General features: G+C 40.7%; 1 protein-coding gene across 5 annotated transcripts in view; it reads left to right on the top strand.

The window, feature by feature from the left end:
• LOC129655324 (craniofacial development protein 2-like) overlaps positions 1-5,768 on the top strand; it is a 111,509-nt gene extending 105,741 nt beyond the window's left edge. For 2 of the 5 annotated variants that reach the window (XR_008715886.1, XR_008715883.1), the window contains exon 5: positions 5,561-5,768. The gene's annotated coding sequence lies outside the window, so the exon portion shown is untranslated. Of the gene's footprint in view, positions 1-3,013; positions 3,366-5,560 lie in introns of those variants that run through there. The other 3 variants (XR_008715884.1, XR_008715885.1, XR_008715888.1) reach the window with 3 other exon arrangements.
• The last annotated feature ends 14,554 nt before the right edge of the window (positions 5,769-20,322 follow it).

The following is a 20,322-nucleotide window of genomic DNA, read 5'->3' as shown; positions in this document are numbered from 1 at the left end:
TTAATGGTGAGCAAAATAATAATAAATGACTGGAAAGTCACCTGGGTTATCAGGCCTTTTTTGTGCCATGGAGCTAGTGAGTAATTCAATAACCTTAAAGAGAAAGTAAGTTTTTCCTATGGGACTAATTTAGTGCCTAGGAGAATACAGATGAGCATAACTACAACATATCATTGTTTAAAGTACCTGAGGGCAAAGTTTCCTATGCTGAGATCCCAACCTGACAATGTGGTTTCAAGTTTAAAGAGGACAAAAGTCAGGAGAAGGAGCTCTATTTGAATATTCCACTGTTTAGACTGAATGGTTGTTGACCCAAACTTAGTCAATAAAATTCTCCAAATAGTTTTGCTATTAAAATCCTTGAGTCAATTGCATTTTAACTTTATTCAGAAAAAAGAAGTTTAGAGGGAAAGAAATGTTTAAGTTTTTATTATTTGGATTAGGAGCACAGATTCCAGAGTCATGCCGTTACCATGAAAATAACAGTGAAAGTATTTACTGGCTGTGTGATCTTAGGCAAGTTACTTAACCTTCCTGCACCTCAGTTTTCTCAGTTATAAAGAAAATCATAGTACTTTCCAAATAGAGCAGCTGTTCTTTTTTTTTTTTTTTTAATGTATGGAAAATTCTCATCACTGTTCTTGGCACATAATAAGCATTAATAAAACTTGAGTGGTTTTTATTTTAGAAAGCTGCATTCTAAAGAGAATTCCATTTGCCCCAAGTCTCACAAATGTATTCTGTAAAGAGTGAAGTCGAGATTCACTCAGTGGATGTCAAAATTTAGGCATTTTCTACCACACACAAGGCCATCCATATTTGTTCTTCGTGCTCACCTTCCTGTATTACTATTCTGTCATCTCTAGCAATCTTTTATCATTATGTGAATCGTTCATAGAAAAGGGAATCCTTATTACTTTAGGCAGAATTTTTAGTCAAAGGTAGAGGCCACTGATTCAGGTAGACAAGTTTGATATATTTTTAACTGAGAGTCACATGCTCTCCTGCCTGTTAGTCATCACTGTTCCCTTGGCTTTTTTTTTCTTTTTTTCGCTTTTTTGTTTTGTTTTGGCTGCACCATGTGCCTTGCAAGATCTTAGTTCCCCAACAAGGGATCAAATCTGACCACCTGCAGTGGAAGTGTAGAGTCCTAACAACTGGACCTCCAGGGGATTCCTTTCCTTACCTCTCAGATAGTATACTCACTGAGGCAGAGTCCGTGACTTATTTATATGTGTAGACTATTTATATGTGTATATATTTATATGTGTGTGTGTATATACTTATATTTTTATATGTGTAGTCTATAATGAGATAGAGATACACCCCACATCCATTAGGATGAAAGTGAAAGTGTTAGTCATTTCTGAGTCTTTGTGACCCCATGGACTGCAGCTCCCCAGGCTCCTCTATCCATGGAGTTCTCCAGGCAAGAATATTGGAGTGGGTTGCTATTTCCTCCTCCAGGAGATCTTCCTGACTCAGGGGTTAAACCTGGGTCTCCTGCATTGCAGGCAGAGTCTTTACCAACTGAACCCCCAGGGAAGCCCTCCGAGTCTAGTCAAATTCTAATCATTACCTGAATCTTCAAAATGTGTTAGAAATTAAAAACTTAGTATATTAGTAATCACTATTACAAATTGTTTCAGGCATTTTAATTATACATATTCCCTTTTTATTTCACACTACATCCCATCTTAAAATAGAGAACACTAACACTCAAAAGAGGTTAGTAGCTTGTCTAAGATATAATACTACTCATAACTGCCTAGCAGGAACACAACCCCCGGTAACTGACACCTAATCTTCACTGTCTTCACTTCACAGAAAAAGGATGAGGTGGGGAATTCACACACTGACTGTACTTATTCAGACACAATTCAATTTGATTAAAAATCCATTTCTATGAGAATACGCATATATTTTATGAGAGAACAAATTTCACATGACTCAATTATCTCACGAACAGGTGAGTTTATTTGTTGACACAAAATTATTCCGTGACTGATATCAGCTATGTATTTCTTTTTTCTCAAATAATAGATTCTGACTCATTTTGCAGCACAAGAGATCAGTTTAGTTTCAGCCTAGAGTTTAACCTGTGGTAGGATAGTGTGTGTTTAACACCACACACAGCATCAGTTAATTGTAGAAGAATCAAAGTTATCTTTTTTGTGACATTCTCTCTCTCTTCAAATATTACATCTGTTTTGATCCATCTAGGCTTAACTTTGGGGTTAGGTTAAGAAATTGTCAAAACACTTTTAACAAACTTGTTATAAACCACTATCCAAGAAAATCAGCTGAGGTGAGAATTATAACTGAGAATTGTGTCTCAACACAAGGAGATGCTCTATGATTATTATAGAGTTTGAAAACAAAAGACTCAGAGAATTACAGAAAAAAGAGTAAGCAGAGCAAAGTATGGTGAATTCATTACAAGTTTATTTATGTCTGAAATTAGTAATTATATATATATTGTGAACCATCATTACCTTTTCACCAGCCATATTTTATGATTTCATGCAATTATTAAAACATTTCAAAATATTGAAGTCTACTCAAACATTGAGACTAAAGGATTACATGTCATTTGAGTAATGAGATCAATGGAAAAATAACTTGTCAACAAAAGCCCTTATCACTTTATATTGAATATCAAGAAAATCAATGGAGAGTCTTTTTTACTTGTGATAAAAGTAAAAGCACAGTCAATTTTAATCTTACTTTAGAGTTTTACCTTGATCTGACTAGTCAGCATTTGAGTTGTTTAGCAACTTGGATATTAAATAGTCTATATTCTTGAGCTTTCTTATCAGTGCAGCAAAGGTATTTTATTATAGTGCCTTTACAAATATTTTTCATGTGATTTGCTACAGAGCTTTCCTTTAGTTAAGGCTGATTTTATTCTTGAAGAGGGACATTTTATTTTTGATTTCATATTATCCTTCCAAAATAGAGGTTTATATTATTCTCCTTTCACTATCTTAATATTACATTGGGTCCTTAATAGGTTGGGCAAGTCCATCGGGATTTTATCTTTCAGAGACTATGCTAACTTTGAGGAATTGAGCCAAAGGGCACCAAAAATAGATACATCTCCGGCAGAGAAGAGGGGCCCTACTACAGGATAATTAAGGGAATTCCCGAAGAAAAGGAATGCTGAGATACCACAGAGAGGCTTTAGTCTTCACTAAAATCCAGTACCCTATTCTCCTCAGTCCTTTGGCCCTAGCAAAGAGGATAGAAAGCAACACCTCGTCCTTAAACTACAGCTCAGAGAAATGAAGGCAAAGTGACATCAGAGAAGACGGAAAAGGTGACAGAACAAATGGAAAGAAAGGGTGTGGTAAATATGTAAATATGTAATGTTACCAAAAAAAAAAAAAAAAGATTAAATTAAGAAGAAAAAGATATATCAAGAAAAAGAAAAAATAATGTAGCATTCATTAAAAAATAACATAAACAACATAAGTATATGTCTTATGAGTGCTTTATGCCAGAAAAGTATTAAATAAAGTTCTCAGTTCAATAAAGAAAGAGCTCATTGGCAATATAACACACAATAAGAAAAAATAAATGAGACGCAAACCTACGTAAACAAGATTAGGAAACCAAAGTAACCATTTCAGACTCAAAATAGAAACAGTAAAAAGAAAATCAATGTAATAGTAAAAAGCTTCAGATAATCAACATGAATGCAGAAGAAAAAGGCAAAGAGATTAAGGTAACAAGATGATAGATGTGAAAGATAAAGAAGATCCAACATAAGAATAATTGGGATCATAATGATAGAACCAATCAAATAAAGCATTAAAATATGCAGGGATATAATGCAAAAAATGTTTCTTAAACTAAAGGAATAACTACATTTACAGAATGAATTCCAAGAAACTGATACAATCAAGTTATATTAAAAACATTTTCTGGTGAAATCATTAAAATTCTAGAATTCCCTGAGATTCTAGAGAAAAAAAAAGTGAGAAAAAAAATCAGGATATTATTATCTTCAGTTCAGTTCAGTCGTTCAGTTGTGTCTGACTCTTTGCGACCCCGTGAATCACAGCACACCAGGCCTCCCTGTCCATCACCAACTCCCAGAGTTTACCCAAACTCCTGTCCATCGAGTCGGTGATGCCATCCAGCCATCTCATCCTCTGTCGTCCCCTTCTCCTCCTGCCCCCAATCCCTCCCAGAATCAAGGTCTTTTCCAGTGAAGCAACTCTTCACATGAGGTGGCCAAAGTATTTTCAGCCTCAACATCAGTCCTTCCAATGAACACCCAGGACTGATCTCTTTTAGGATGGACTGGTTGGACCTCCTTGCAGTCCAAGGGACTCTCAAGAGTCTTCTCCAACACCACAGTTCAAAAGCATCAATTCTTCAGTGCTCAGCTTTCTTCACAGTCCAACTCTCACATCCATACATGACCACTGGAAAAACCATAGCCTTGACTAGATGGACCTTTGTTGGCAAAGTAATGTCTCTGCTTTTGAATATGTTATCTAGGTTGGTCATAACTTTCCTTCTTCACTCATTGTTAAAAATGCTGAATGCCAGAAGACAACAGAACAATGTCTCTAATCTTCTGAGAGAAAGAAGAAATGTTATATCCATTCAAATGATGATTCAAAGATAAAGGCAAGTGACAGACATTCCAAAACATGAAAGTCCTCAGGGAAGATCTCACACTATTCAACAATCTGCCAAAATGAAGGAGCCACAGGAAAAGGAGCACCTGTGATCACTTCATCCTTTTAAATGTAGAACTACATTTAAACAACCAAAAGGATGATGACTACAAAATAAATAAATATATCAGTTCAGTTCAGTCGCTCAGTTGTGTCCGACTCTTTGCGACCCCTTGAATTGCAGCACGCCAGGCCTCCCTGTTCATCACCAACTCCCGGAGTTCACTCAAACTCATGTCCATCGAGTCGGTGATGCCATCCAGCCATCTCATCCTCTGTTGTCCCCTTCTCCTCCTGCCCCCAATCCCTCCTCGCATCAGAGTCTTTTTCAATGAGTCAACTCCTCTCATGACGTGGCCAAAGAATTGGAGTTTCAGCTTTAGCATCAGTCCTTCCAATGAACACCCAGGACTGATTTCCTTTAGAATGGACTGGTTGGATCTCCTTGCAGTTCAAGGGATTCTAAAGTAAATATATAGACTGACCAAATCAGAATAATTCTATAAGTGAAGAAAGAGAGATGGGAAGAATTCTAAAAATGCTTATTTCCTCATCTTTCTTAACAAGTAGTGAATCTATCTTGTTTAAAGTTAATGTGTAGGTATAAAAACAAGAGATTCTCACCTCTTTGGGGTTATTACTTTCTGGCTATCCACTGTTCATCCGTCCGTCATTCCATCTGTTCATTATCTTACATATAGACATACTCCTAATGGTGTTCATCAAATGTTAACATTATTTATTTATGGATGGTGAAATTTTTCAGGCTTTCTTTTACTCCTCTGTTGTGCTTGAATTTTTAAGAAGTGATCATCATCACTGGAATGGGTTTAAATTGACCACAAATTCTTTGCCAAACTTCTCATCAGGAAATGGAGTCTGTCTCCCATCCTTGCTATTTGAGCCTGACTTCTGGCTGGCATTGACCAATGGGACGCAACAGAAACCATATATTGAGATTTCCATGCTTATTCTCTTGGAACCCTGAGACAAGCATGCTGTGATGCGAAGTGGGAGGAAGGTTTCTATGGCTGAGTCATGTTGATGTATGGCAGAAGCCAACACAATATTGTAAAGCAATTACCCTTCGAATAAAATTATTTTTTTTTTAAAAGAAATCCAAGATGTAAGAACATATGAAGATACAGTCCCAGAAATCCTAGTTATTTCAACCATCCTAGATGAGGCCCTAGGCATGTGCATGAGGCCATGTTAGACCAATTCACCCCAGCTGAATTGTCAGATGAGTGCAGTTGCGTGAGTGAGCCCAGGCAAAAACAGTAGAAGATTCTAGTCAATCACAGACTTTTGAGACACAATAAATTGTTTTTGCTTTAAGCTACTAAGTTTTGGAGTTAATTCTTATATACCAAAGATAACTGCTCTCTTTTACAAAAAGAATAATTTCAATACTCTTAAAAACCCAAATAAGATGTGAAAGTCTCCATTCTATATAATAGGGGAAGTTCTCCTTAACCTGAATTTTTCGAAGGTGCTCACGTTCCCCTGCCAATATGCTCTGCAGCCCTCTGTCCACTGTTGACTACTTCTGACATTCTCCATTACTGCTTTTGTCATTCTCTCATAAGCCCACTTAAACCCACACTGTAAACGACTGTAATTCCTCAGTCGCCCCAAAGTACCACAAACACAAGCTCGTGTAGGTCTCAGACTTTTACTAAAGGTAAAAGATAAGATACTAAAAGCACTGTATTATTTATCTATTACTGTGCAATACCCCAAAACTTAGCAGCTTACAATAAGCGTATATCAGTTATATAGTTTCTGTGGGTCAGGCCTTTGGTAAGTGGCTTAACGGTATTTCTGGCTTCAGAAATCTCCTGAGGGTGAATCAAAATGTAGGTCACAGCTGAAATCATCTGAAGGCTTGACTGGGGCTAAAAGTTCTTCTGTCTGATGACTCACTCACACGACTGTTGGTAGGAGTCCTTTTCAGAGCTTCATAAGAGGCCCCAAGACATGACAAGTTACTTCCCCCAGTGTGAGCCTGTGGTCCAGGAGAGCAAGAAAGAAGTTACAATGTCTTTCATGGCCTAGGCTTAGAAGTCTGTTATTCCTGTAATAGTTTCTTAGTTACAAAGTCAGCCCTATTCAGTGCAAGGAGAGTCTACATAAATTTATGAATATCAAGAATTGGGGATTATTGGGGACTGTCCATCACAAGCCTCTAGGATGAAAGTGACCCACACCATTAGGAATCTGTGAGGTCTTCGTCTCATTAGTTTGCCAAATCACTAAAAGTATCAACAAAATTCCCCCAAAACAGAGTCACCATGGAAAGCTGTACAGGGTGTTGACTATACCAGTAAACCCAGTAGAGAGATCTGAGCCCAAAACCCTAATAGTAGTCTGTGTCTCTCCCAAGAAACAAGTGTCCTTTTCTGGACACAAATATACTTGAAAGACTGAGATCTACCTTTGTGGCCAAAGAAAACAGAGAGCCTGCTGCTGCTGCTGCTGCTGCTAAGTCGCTTCAGTCGTGTCCGACTCTGTGCGACCCCATAGACGGCAGCCCACCAGGCTCCCCTGTCCCTGGGATTCTCCAGGCAAGAACACTGGAGTGGGTTGCCATTTCCTTCTCCAATGCATGAAAGTGAAAAGTGAAAGTGAAGTCGCTCAGCCGTGCCCAACTCTTAGTGATCCCATGCACAGCAGCCTACCAGGCTCCTTTGTCCTTGGGATTTTTCCAGGCAAGAGTACTGGAGTGAGTTGCCATTGCCTTCTCCAAAGGAGAGCCTAAGTGTTCATAATATTTTAAACAAAATCATGCCAATTCTGTAATCCTGAAATGAGAAGAGACTTTTGAGCAATCACTGAAGAACTATTAATAAGAAACTTACTTCCAGTATTTGCTACAAGTCAGCAACTTAACTGAAATTGCTTTGTAAAATTTGACCAAGTCCAAACTTATCAATTCATCACAATGTTTAAATTACCACCTCGCCTCTTTTTTATTTTCCTACTTTTTGGCCATGCAGTGCAGCATGCAGGGAGGGTATCAGTTCCCCTGCCAGGCATGGAACCCACCCACCCTGTAGTGGAATTTTAACCACTGAAGTGCCAAGGGAGTTCCAACTTCTTTACCTTTTAGTTCTTAGCTGTTATCATACTGGACTTTTACAATGCATTGAGGAGATTTTTGTTTCCAGACTCCCCAGTGTAGTTCTATGTTTCTAGGATATTGTGTTCTAGGAATCAATAATAGATAAACTCACAGAAAAACTTCCTACATTGTTTTGCAGTCATATATCCATGTCGGGACTCCCCTGGTATTCTAGTGGTTGAGAATCCACCTTGAGGTGCAAGGGACACTGATTCAGTCCTTGGTCTGGGAAGATCCCACATGGGACAGGGCAGCTAGGCCCATGCAGCACAACTACTGAGCCTGTACTCTGGAGCCAGTCAGCCGTAACTACTGAGAAACTACTGAAGCCCATGCACCCTAGAGCCTGTGCTCCACGACAAGAGAAGCCTCCACAATGAGAAGCCCACGCACTGTAACTAGAAAGCAGCCCCCACTGTCCACAATTAGAGAAAGCATGCGTACAGCAATGAAGACCCAGCACAACCATACATACATACATACATATATATATATTTTTAAGATGAACAGAAATCATACTTTTTAAAAAGACATCCATGTCGAAAAAACTTGAAATGTAAATTCAGGGCTACTGAGAACTTTCAAGGTTATTGCATCAATATTTTTTACATTTGTCTTTCTAAATACAAGATATTTGTAACAAGTAATAGTTTAATCCAACCAAATCAGTTTCTCAAAACTTTCTATGGCTACTCCATATATATCATGTTCTTCCTGCATGGAAAAGAGCTAGTGCTGATCATTTAATTGGCTCTGTGAAAGAACTAAATGGGATTGAAGTCATTCCCATTAAATCACATCCTTAAAATAAGTGATTGTAGTCTTCTGCAATCTGTGCAAATCTCCTTTATTTTATATATTTCAATGTGTAATGTTGACTTTGAGTCAAACTATTTCTTTCTTCAAATTCAGTGTTGCTTTTCTGTTTTATCCCTTTTTTTCTGCCTGTTTGGAAGGCCTTACATTTGTCTGGTTGCTCTAATATGGGGAGGTAGCTAGTCCTTAGGCACCCTTTGTCTTCTGCTGGTATCAGGTAAGGTGCATCTCTTCCCTAGCATTTTTTGGTCCTTATTTCTACCTGCATCTGATAAGATTATCTTTGTGTTACCATGGCCTCCAACTGGCAGGTCCTTGTACTCTTTATCCCACTCTCAAGGGTCCTTTGTGTCTATTGGCCCCTTTTAGAAAGATCCACACCCCTTTCATCAGCATAGAGCTGATCCACATTTCACATTGTGTGCTATGAAACTGCCCTTAGACCCATCTGCAGAGCTGCTTCACTCAGCCCCTGCTGCTCTAGTGCTTAGCTGGCTTTTTCAAACAACATGCTAGGAGGTGAAGATTAGTTTCCCTGTTTACTGAACTACTCTCTAATATCTCTGGGGTTTCCAGTGGCCCAGAGCAGAATAGGAGCACAAGAACTGTTCTCTGAGACAGTTTGTGACATCTGTCTCCTGTTTAATCTATACTGCCTCCTGTTGTCATCGTTGTTCAGTTGCCAAGTCATGTCTGACTCTTTGCTACCCCAAGGACTGCAGCACACTAGCCTCCCTGTCCCTTACCATCTTCCAGACTTCTCCCAAGTTCATGTCCATTGAATTGGTGGTGCCATCCAACCATCTCATCTTCTGCCACCTTCTTTTCCTATTGCCTTCAATCTTTCCCAGCATCAGCGTCTTTTCCAATGAGTCAGTTCTTTGCATCAGAGGCCAAAGTATTGAAGCTTCAGCTTCAGCATCAGTCCTTCCAATATGTATTCAGGTTGATTTCCATTAGGATTGACTGATTTGATCACCTTGCTATCCAACAGACTCTCAAGAGTCTTCTCTAGCACCACAATTCAAAAGCATCAGTTCTTCGGTGTTCAGCCTTCTTTATGGTCCAACTTTCACATCCGTACGTGACTACTGGAAAAACGATTGCTTTGACTATGCAGACTTTTGTTGGCAAAGTTGTCTTTGCTTTTTCATTTGCTGTCTGGGCTTGTCATAACTTTCCTTCCAAGAAGCAAGCATTTGTACTTGCATGGCGGCAGTCACCATCCACAGTGATTTTGGAGCCCCAAAAGAGAAAATCGGTTACTGCTTCTACCTTTCCGCCTTCTATTTGCCATGAAGTGATAGGACCAGATGTCACAATCTTAGTTTTTTGAATGTTGAGTTCTACATGTTAAGCCAACTTTTTCACTCTCCTCTTTCACCTTCACCGAGAGGCTCTTTAGCTCCTTTTTGCTTTCTGCCACTAGACTATCATCATCTGCATTATCTGAGGTTGTTGTTTTCCTCCTGGTAATCTTGATTCTGGCTTGTAATGCTGCCTCCTACACATTTGTTTTGTCTCAGGGATATAGTTATTATCTTGAAAAATCCAGCATCTTCCTTTATGGTATTAAATTTATGTTCTAACTCTTACACAATTTTTCTCTGGATTTTCAAAACCAGGCTCGGAGCATGTGGAAATCTTTTCTCTTTCAAAAATCCCAGATCTTACACTTCAAAACCTCTGATTTTCAAAACTAGTACCTCCATTAGGGTTGCAAAATGTGTTAATTTTAGTTAGGACTACTCTAAGAAAATACCACAGACTGGGTATTTTCTAGACAACAAAAGTTTATTTTCTGACAGTTCTGGATGCTAGACGTCCAAGATCAAGGTGTCACCAGGGTTGGCTCCTACTGAGGCCTCTCTCCTTTATTGGCAGACGGCCACTCTCTTGCTGTGTCCTCACGTGGCCTTCTCTTGTCTGGGTGTTATCTGTGTCTCAATTCCCTCTCCTTATAAATAAATATTCCAGTCATATTGGATTAGGGCCCGCCCAAACGATCTCATTTTACCCTAATTCTTTTTCAAGGTGCTATCTCCAAATACAGTTACATTCTGATGTACTGGAGGTTAGGATGTTAATATAAGAATCTGGCAGGTGTCAGGGAGGATGGTGCAGAAGGGGAACACAGTTCAACCCACAAAACAAAATAATCTATTTAGAAACATGTGTGTGTGTTCAGTTGTGTCTGACTCTTTGGGACCCCATGGACTGTAGCCCACCAGTCTCTTCTGTCCATGGGATTTCCCAGGCAAGACTACTGGAGTAGATTGCCATTTCTTTCTCCAGGAGATCTTTCAATCCAGGGATCAAACCCACATCTCTTATGCTTCTTGCATTATCAGGAGAATTCTTTACCACTGAGCCACCTGGGGAGCCCATATTTAGAAACTTAGTTGTCTTCTAAATTTTCTTTGGACTCCTTTATGCCCTCTTTTCTCTGGGGCAAATGAATACAAATTATGGCAGTTATGCAGTGAATGGAGGGTCTCAGAAATCTAATTCTCATGGTTTACAAAGCCCTTCATAAACTTTCACTAATTTCTTCGACATCTTCTTTCAGTTTTCCTCCTATTCACTTTCTCTGCTCTACTTATATAAGAGTTCTTTTGGATTCTCAGAATTCCCACTGTGTCCCTCACCTCTGGGTCTTGAAACACGTTCCCAGATCTGAAATGCCTTCTCTCATTCTATTTTCCTTTACCTTGCTAACTCCTACGAATCATTTATGTCTCACTGTCTGCTCTTTCTGGGGCCTGAAACTAGGTTAAGCTTTCCAATCTGTCAGGCTTCCCATAGCACATAACTGTACGTTACAATTTTATAGAACTCTGTCGCTACCTGTTTCATCATTGATGTGATATCTGTATTTTCCGCTAAGCTGTAAGTTCCACAGTGACAACGACCGTATCTGTGTTGGTCCCTGCTGTATCCAGAGTGTCTACCCCAATGTCTGGCACAAAGTAGAGACCGATTAATATTTACTGAATAAGTAAAAAATTAACTTCGAGGTGTTACTGGCTTGGTGCACAGGAGTGGTATCTTGTGGAATTATACTCACCTTTTTTCATTTTTTTTCTTTACTCACCTTTTTTTAAAGACACAGACCTTGCTTTATGCATCAAGCAGGATCATTAAATAACAGAAACATACCTAAGCTAATTTAAGCAGAAAAGGATATTGAATAGCTTGCAGTGTCTTCCAGAAAGTTAGAGAACCCAGTTTGGAGGCTATAATGCCCAAATCACAATGCAAAACTGCCGCTACCTCTGGGCACTCAATGCCACAGCTGGCGCTGCCAGCACCACTAGACACTCAACACTAGGACCACTAGAACCACTGCGCCCACTGCCTCTGGAAAGCTGCACCTGCTGCATGACAGCCTCTGCCACGTCATCGCTGCTCCCTGCAGAGCCTCCACTGCTCAGTTACCACCCTGGACCCCATTCTCACTGCCTTGGCCATGCCCACTGCCCCGTGGCCACTGCTGCTGTCTGAATGGATTCTGGACAGACACCACATCTTCACATCGCCAGCCTTCAACTCAATAATCTGTTTGGCAGAGCCCAGTTAGTGACCAAGGCTCTAACTACAGTGGAGGCTGGGGAAAAATGTTTGCAATCCTAATGTGTATCGCATATGGGGTTTCATCATCTTCCTGTATTCATCAGCAGTATCCCAAAGAGAAGATGACTCAGAGGCAGGACACCGGAGGAGGCAGGATTCTGGTGCAAAGGAGCAGGCATTAAAATGACCAAGGAACTAAGAAAGGTCTAAGGGAGGGAGGCTGAGGGAAGGTATCCAGGGAGAAAGTCTCTTCTGACTGAAGGATTGGTCACATGCTATGATCTAAGAACACATAGATGTAATCACAGGTTCAAAGAGTGATTTGGAGCATATGGGCTATGCCTTATAGTGTGAGAAATTCAAAAACATAGGAAGGAGGTTCAGACAATAGGAGGCCAAAAAGAATGACAAATGACCACTGCATGGTTATCGCAGAAGCTACAAGTTCTGTTACCCCACAGAGATCTCTGTAATGTATGTGTGTGTGTGTCTGTGTGTGTGTGTGTGTGTGTGTGTGATTGATGCATCTTTACAATCTTTGACTCTAAACTTGCTAGACCACAATTTTTAAAAATGTCAACATCAGTGGTCAGCTTTGTATACTTGCAGCTGATCAGGTCCACCTGCAACTTGTACTCAATATTTGTGCCCATCCCAACTACCTCGTTTCTTTTCTATTAATACCCTTTCCTTCACTCTCTTATCTTCCTCTATGTATGTGAATCTTCTCACCTCAAGAGAGCAGAGGCTATGTCAAATGATCATGGGAATGTTGTGCCTGCTGCTGCTGCTTAGTCGTTCAGTCGTGTCCGACTCTGTGTGACCCCATAGACAGCAGCCCACGAGGCTCCCTCGTCCCAGGGATTCTCCAGGCAAGAGCACTGGAGTGGGTTGCCATTTCCTTCTCCAATGCATGAAAGTGAAAAGTGAAGTGAAGACGCTCAGTCGTGTCCCACTCTTAGCGACCCCATGGACTGCAGCCACCAGGCTCCTCGGTCCATGGGATTTTCCAGGCAAGAGGACTAGAGTGGGTGCCATTGCCTTCTCCGATGTTGTGCCTAGTGAGGTTTTATACATAGAATAGGCTCTTTCTTGGCAAAAAATGAAAAGTTAAATGGAAACATAAAGGGGAAATCGACTTAATCCATGCCACCTCCCTGCAGTGCTGGTGCTCGAGTTTATTTTGTCAATGGGTCAGGTAGCTATTTTCAGCATTAACTTGATTTTTCTCACCACTACAGATCCCCGTTTCATTGAAACACTTTCTCAGGCCATTTCAGTCTTAGGAAATCTCTGTCCCATGTCTTTGAACCTGTGATTACACAGGTGTTTTCTTAGATCATAGCATGTGACCAACCCTTCCATCAGAATAGACTTTCTCCCTGCATCCCTTCCCTCAGCCTCCCATCCTTAGACCTTCCATACTTCCATGGTCCTTTTAACGTTCTGCCTCTGAGTCATCTTCTCTTTGGGATGCTGCTGATGAATGCAGGATGATGAAAATAGGAACCAGAGGAAATCTGGAAGAAATGATGGCAGAGAATTCCTCATAATGATCTGGATTTTATTTGAAATATCTTTTAAAAAAATGTAAATGCCTCTTATACTGTGATTAACCTCTTGTTAGCTTATCCCCACCACCGTTTTTTCTTTTGTCTTCTATTAGTTTTAAAGTTATATTTTCCATATCCATTTTTTTAGTAGTTACCCCAGGTATTTTAACATGCATGCTTTAAAAAATTAAATGTTGATCAGTATCTTTCTATTTGTTCCCCAAAACAAAGACCCTAGTGCTTCAGATCTAATCAAACTTCTCGAATTATATGTTATTGTTGTCCAGTATTTGGTTTGTATTTTTTAACTTGACAAAATAAATGCTATTGTTTTATACAGTCAATATTTGTTTAGATTTACCTATATTTCTATGGAAATCTTTCTGGGTAATTCCTTTCTGCATGTGAGACTTTCCACTTTGCATTACTTTTACCTGAATCTGTTGGTGGTAAATTCTGTTATCTTGTTTTTTTGTAGCATGCATTTGTTATTCTTTCCCTCTTCCCTTGAAAGATCATTTCACCATGTATTTCATTGTTGGTTGACAATTATTTTCACTCAGCACTTTAAAGATACCGTTCATTGTCTTCTAGTTTTCATTGTTGTACAAAAATTACTCCATTAGGTTATTTGAGATGTCTTGTAGAAAGTCTTGACTCTCTACTTGTTTTGCAAGTCTTTCCCTTGCCTTTGATGCTTTGTAGTTTCACTAAGATTTACATCTATAAGAGAATTTCTTTTAATTTTTGCCTAGGATCTTTTTGGCAGAGAAGGCAATGGCACCCCACTCCAGTACTTTTGCCTAGAAAATCCCATGGACGGAGGAACCTGGTAGGCTGCAGTCCATGGGGTCGCTAAGAGTCGGACACGACTGAGCGACTTCACTTTCACTTTTCAGTTTCATGCATTGGAGAAGGAAATGGCAACCCACTCCAGTGTTCTTGCCTGGAGAATCCCAGGGACGGGGAAGCCTGGTGGGCTGCCATCTCTGGGGTCGCACAGAGTCGGACACGACTAAAACGACTTAGCAGCAGCAGCAGCAGCAGCAGCAGCAGGATCTTTTTGGATTTCCAAATCTGAAAATCAGTTGTTTTTTTTTTAAATTTTAAGTTCTGGAAACTTTTGACCATTATCTCCTAAACGATTGCTTCTTCCACATTCTCTTTATTCTATCCTCCTGAAACTCCAATTAGAGAAGTTAGAACTTTTCTCTCCTCCACGTCTCTTAATCCCTTTCTACCTTTATTTCTATACTAAAGAGTAAATCCTTTACAACCTGCAGTAGCGTTACAAAAAAATCCACTTGTAGTTAAATATAATTGGAATTATAAAGCTCCAGAAAGGGAATTGGAAGTAACCAAATCTTGTTCTATCACAATGCAAAAGCTCAATCTTCAGTCAGACTTGAGCAAGGTCATTAGCTATCTTGCTCTCAGGGCTACCCTGGTACCTCACTGGAAAAGGCACACTCACGCTAAGGTTGGGCTTCCCAGGTGGTGCTAGTGGTAAAGAACCCACCTGCCGGTGCAAGAGACACGAGAGATGCGGGTTCCTTCCCTGGGTTGGGAAGATCTCCTGGAGGAGGAAATGGCAATCCATTCCAGTATTCTTCCCTGGGAAATCTCATGGACAGAGAAGCCTGGCAGGCTACAGTTCCCGGGGTCACAAAGAGTCAGACATGACTGAAGATACTTAGCATGCACACTAAGGCTATGACCTTGATCTTGAGGAAGAGGTAGGTCAGGAAATATTGCTCCTGGTCTTTGTTCACCAAGTAGATCTTCTCTCTGCAGAAGCAGGAGAAGGAAGGGTCCTGTGGCCCTCTGTATCAGTGTAAGTTATCTGCTTTGAGCAGAAAATGCTATTATTGAAAAGTTGTGGAAGAATGTAATACATGCCAACCTACATAAAGCCTAGCCAAGATCCCATGCTGACCCCTTTGATTGACTTAAGCATTGTGTGTTGAGGTCAGTTCCATCTGCAAAAGGCTTTAAGGACTGTTTCATACCTAGCCCTGCCAAAACAATCAAGCTCTTCACCAGTTGTTTTCAATAACACCACAAGTATGATTTCCTTTCTCAGATGCTGAATCTGATGGATTTGCTGGTAGAAATTCTATCTACTTTTATATGAGCCACCATTATGTTGCCTCATTACCCTAACCCCTAATGGCCAGACTTGAAGAATGACATAGTTACCTTTAGAGTACTTTGTACCTGTTGCCTGGTTTATCATGACTGTTCATGTCATTCACACTTCAGAAATAGAAGTCAGTGTGACTGAATAATTATCCTGGCCATCTCTCTCAAGGCTCAGAGGACAATACACAACACACGCACCATTTCAAGTCGTTTTTGGAAATAGATACTTAAAATAAATAAATAAAAAGACCTTCTCTGGAAAGCATTGTGTCCACACCTGGCGTTAATTCGTTTGTACTATGAAGGCAAGTGTTTTCTATGATCTTCTTGGCATTGAATCAAGGTGGATTTTGTCGTCATAATTGAGTCCACAGGACAAATGTAACAAAAGTTCTAGAAAAGTATTTCTCAAAGCACACTGCTCATAATAAGTGTACCTTGGGAAATTAAGATGTGTTATGTAAGGAAAGGGTTCCATAATCAAGCAATTTTGAGAAATACTGCATTAAACAAGGATAACAAAGTTAAACAAGTCTCTTTACTACAGGACTTTTCAGAACTTTTAATATATTAATGTACATTGTAAATCATAAAGAAGATAATATCTGGCATTTTTCCAAATGTATTTGACCACGGAGTACTTTGTTGCTAAGCATCTTACGAGATGTGTTCCATGAAATAGACTTGAAACCTTGTTAAAGAGGAAACATTGCTTTATCGCTCAACTTTCTTCCTCCTAAGGTAGAAAAAACAGCAAATCCAAGAGAAGCATCTCTTTTTGAGCCATCTGGTGTTGATTTTTCATCAGTCAGCTGGAATAGCTCTGTCACAGTCCTCTGAAAGAGATGTTCCTTGCCACAGAGTTTTTTTTATCTGACCACTCTGAGCAATCACAGACCTCCCTGCTGGCTTCCCCACTTGGTCTCCCAAGACAACTGCAACCCAACCTTGTTCCTGGCCTCTACCCCTTATGTGCTCACTTGCCTCCTTTGGCTTTCAACCTTTATGACTTGATATCTCCACTGGACTCTGTGCCTTGGCCTCTGGTGATTGCTGTTAATTCCAAAAATCCATTCTCTTTCTGGCTGTTAGACTTAGATCCTGCACTGTATTTTGGGAGAACTCCACTTCTTGTCCTAATAATATGCCCCCATTCCTAGCCACTTACACTGAGCGACTAGTGGCCTCTTGCTTCTGTTTCCCTATGCATCCTTTCCAGCTTCCCTGTAGAAGTTTATTCTAGCCCTGTCCTTGACCCTCAGCTATAGTAACCCTGACTACTGATGCTTGCCAGGATCATAAAATATTGGAAGGCTTTCTCTTGCCAGATAAAAGATCAATCAAGCCACAGATGGAGTACACCTTGAGAGCTAAGATTCAGTGTTAGTGTTTGGGCAGTTTTGAGTTCCCTGTGGTTTGCAAGTTATATAGGTTCAGTCTGTGGGTATCTTAGAGTCATTTTATACCAATAAACAATGGCGTTATACATACTTTCTCCTTCTATATTCTTAGTATCTTTTATCTGTTACACTCCATAAACCTTGCTAATTCACATGTTATTAGGAGTCATGGCAGTTTTCTGCTTATAGACCAGAGATTATGATCGCCCTGTCATTTTACTTGATTTTCTTTTGTTTTTAGTTATTTTTTCTGTTTAAGTGCCCAAAGCCCTACAGGCAGAAGTGCCTTCAAATTAAAATGCATTGTTAATATTCCCGACCACACACTTGGTTCATGTGGCTTTGAGTTTTGCTGCTGAGATGACTGTGCATGATATTCTCATGGTGAGAAAATGTGCCCAACTCAGCTTGTTTTGCAGAACTCTTTTGTTCCCTCAGGCAAACTTGGCATGGTTTTGCTAAAGTTTCAGTTGGGACAACCCATATTCTTTCCCCAAGGTCACTTTTCAAATTCCTTGTCAATCAGTTTAATGAAAGATAAATAAGCACCTGACCTCAGAGTAGCCAAATAGTGTCAGTTTCTTGGAGGAAGTATATATGAGCATGTACATGAGTGGAGAGGGGTGGGGAGTTGAGAGGAGATTACAAGCCCCTCTTTCAGTGACATCATGAGGCAAAAACATTTAAATATCTTAGAAAATTGGCAAGGCTCTTTATCAATTGAGAGACAGGTACCATCACAAACTTCAGAAAGATACCACGGTGTTTATTTGCATTTTCATACTCATTGGGATGAGTACATTTACAAAAGATTTACAGGAGGTTGTAAATCATATTTTTAAGGAATATGACTTCCAAAGTAAACCAGATTCCAGAGCCACCCTCAAGGACACTTGTTCTTGTCCACTCAAGCCTGTCTGTTCCTCAGAATCACTTTACCCTTCACAAAAACACTGATCTTTTAGCCTGGACCATGTGCTTGCTCCAGGCTGCTCTGTTACAACTTGGCACATCTACCCCCTCTCTCTGGATACATCCACACATTCTCACTTCTGAGTCAAGAGTACTTGGCAGTCATTTCCCTGCAGGGATTGGCTCTTCTTCTTCCTATCCACTTAGCCAAAGATTACTCATCTCTCAATGTCAAACTCACACCAGTTCAATTCTAAACTCCAAAAGGGTAGAGGCTATGTCTGTTTTCTTTCTAATCATTTACCCAGTGTCTGGCATATAATGAATTCTCAAAAAATATTTTTTGAGTAAATAGCAAATGATTGAGTTTTAAACATTGGCTACAGAATCAGGAGAAGGAAATTGGAGAAGGAAATGGCAACCCACTGCAGTATTCTTGCCTGGAGAGCTCCATGGACAGAGGAGCCTGGTGGGCTATGGTCCATGGGGTAACAAAGAGTCAAACATGACTGAACACACAGCACAGAATCAGGAAATACCAGGATATTTAACAAAAGGTCAGGTTGATGCCTGCCCCGAGTGACCAGTCCTGTAGAGGGCAGCTCTAATTATTTACCATTCATTCCCTGGATTTGTATTAAGCCCCATCTATGTACCAACACTCCACAAGGTTTTGTGGGAGATACAAAGTCAAGTCAGACTTGACCCCTATTCTCCAAAAACCTATAGTCAGGAAGGGGGAATTTGATATGCACATCAATAACTGGAATACAAGGTTGAAAATGACAAAAGCCAACAGAGGAAGAACTATGATAGATGAGAAGAGGAAGGAGATTAATTATGTAAGACGATGTTACATGAGACTTTGCTGTCTCACTTTGAGAGCCCAATAGGTGCCAAATTCCTCACCGTGACGCCACTGCCCTAGAGCAAGGTGCAGGACCACTGACACAGGGCATGCTGGGAGGAGACCCATGTCAAGGTATAGAGGGAATGATGTGCCTAGGGGCAGGCTGGGGTATTTCTTTGGAGAGAATGATCAGTGTCCTATGTATTACCCTCTCACTGGTCCTCCAGGTAGAAAAAAAAGGCGTTGGGGAACAAAGGAGTTGCTGTCCTTCACCTCAAGCCAAGTGGAGGGGTTCTAACAGCACATCAGAAGTTTGTGGGGGGACCTTGCCTGGTGATCCAGTGGTTGGGAATCTGCCTGCCAATGCAAGGAACATGAGTTCGATCCCTGGTCCAGGAGGATTCCACAAGCTGAGGAGCAGCTAAGCCTGTGCTCCATAAATACTGAAGCCTGCACCCTAGAGCCCGAGCTCCACAACAAGAGAAGCCACCACAATAAGGAGCCTACGCACCGCAACCAGAATAGCCCCTCTGGCTGCAACTAGAGAAAGCCCACACACCAGAATGAAGACCCATTTCAACCAAAAAATAAAATAAATAAGCAGTTTGGTGAATGTGAGGACGTGTGCCTTAACCTAATCTGGTCATTTACTGGTGAACAACTACCATCAGCAGACAGAAGAGAGGAGAATGTGGTGGGAGCAAGCTGCAGTTCCACAAACAGCAGGACAGAGGTTCATGTTTTCCTGGAAGGAAAGATGTAGTTTCCCTGAGAAGGAACTGATATGGAGTCTTCTCAAAACAGGACATACTCAAGAAGATTCCCTAGTTGGGGAAAGGGTCCCAACAGAGAGGGTCTGTGTAGGGTGTTTGAAATCACAGGGCTGATCACAGGAATCAGCTCATCGGCAGCTTCCAGAGGACAAGCATTGTGTATGCTGGCGAGACTGCCATCTGAGGTCTCACTGGGACACTCTCTGGAGAACCCACAAAAGCACTTCATGAGAGCCAGCATCCAGGGGGATCTGATAGGTCACCACAGCTGCTCTGGCCCCACAAACCAGTGCCATTTCCCCTAATCCCCTCTGCCTTGGCCCAACTCTAAGGGTTTAGGCAAGCCGGCAGTGAGTGAGCTGAAGGAGGGGCTGGGAACCCATGAAGAAGCCAAACAGGAATGTCCTGCCTCCTCTGTGGGCTTCCAGGCCCCGGTCAGGACTCTGCTGCAGGAAGGGAGAAACTTTATATTGGATAAAAGTTTGAAG

The sequence above is a fragment of the Bubalus kerabau genome, chromosome 6, assembly GCF_029407905.1.
Source record: "Bubalus kerabau isolate K-KA32 ecotype Philippines breed swamp buffalo chromosome 6, PCC_UOA_SB_1v2, whole genome shotgun sequence".
Lineage (NCBI taxonomy): Eukaryota > Metazoa > Chordata > Mammalia > Artiodactyla > Bovidae > Bubalus > Bubalus kerabau.
The sequence above is the reverse complement of the archived record's forward strand: the minus strand, read 5'-3'. Positions and strand labels throughout refer to the sequence as shown.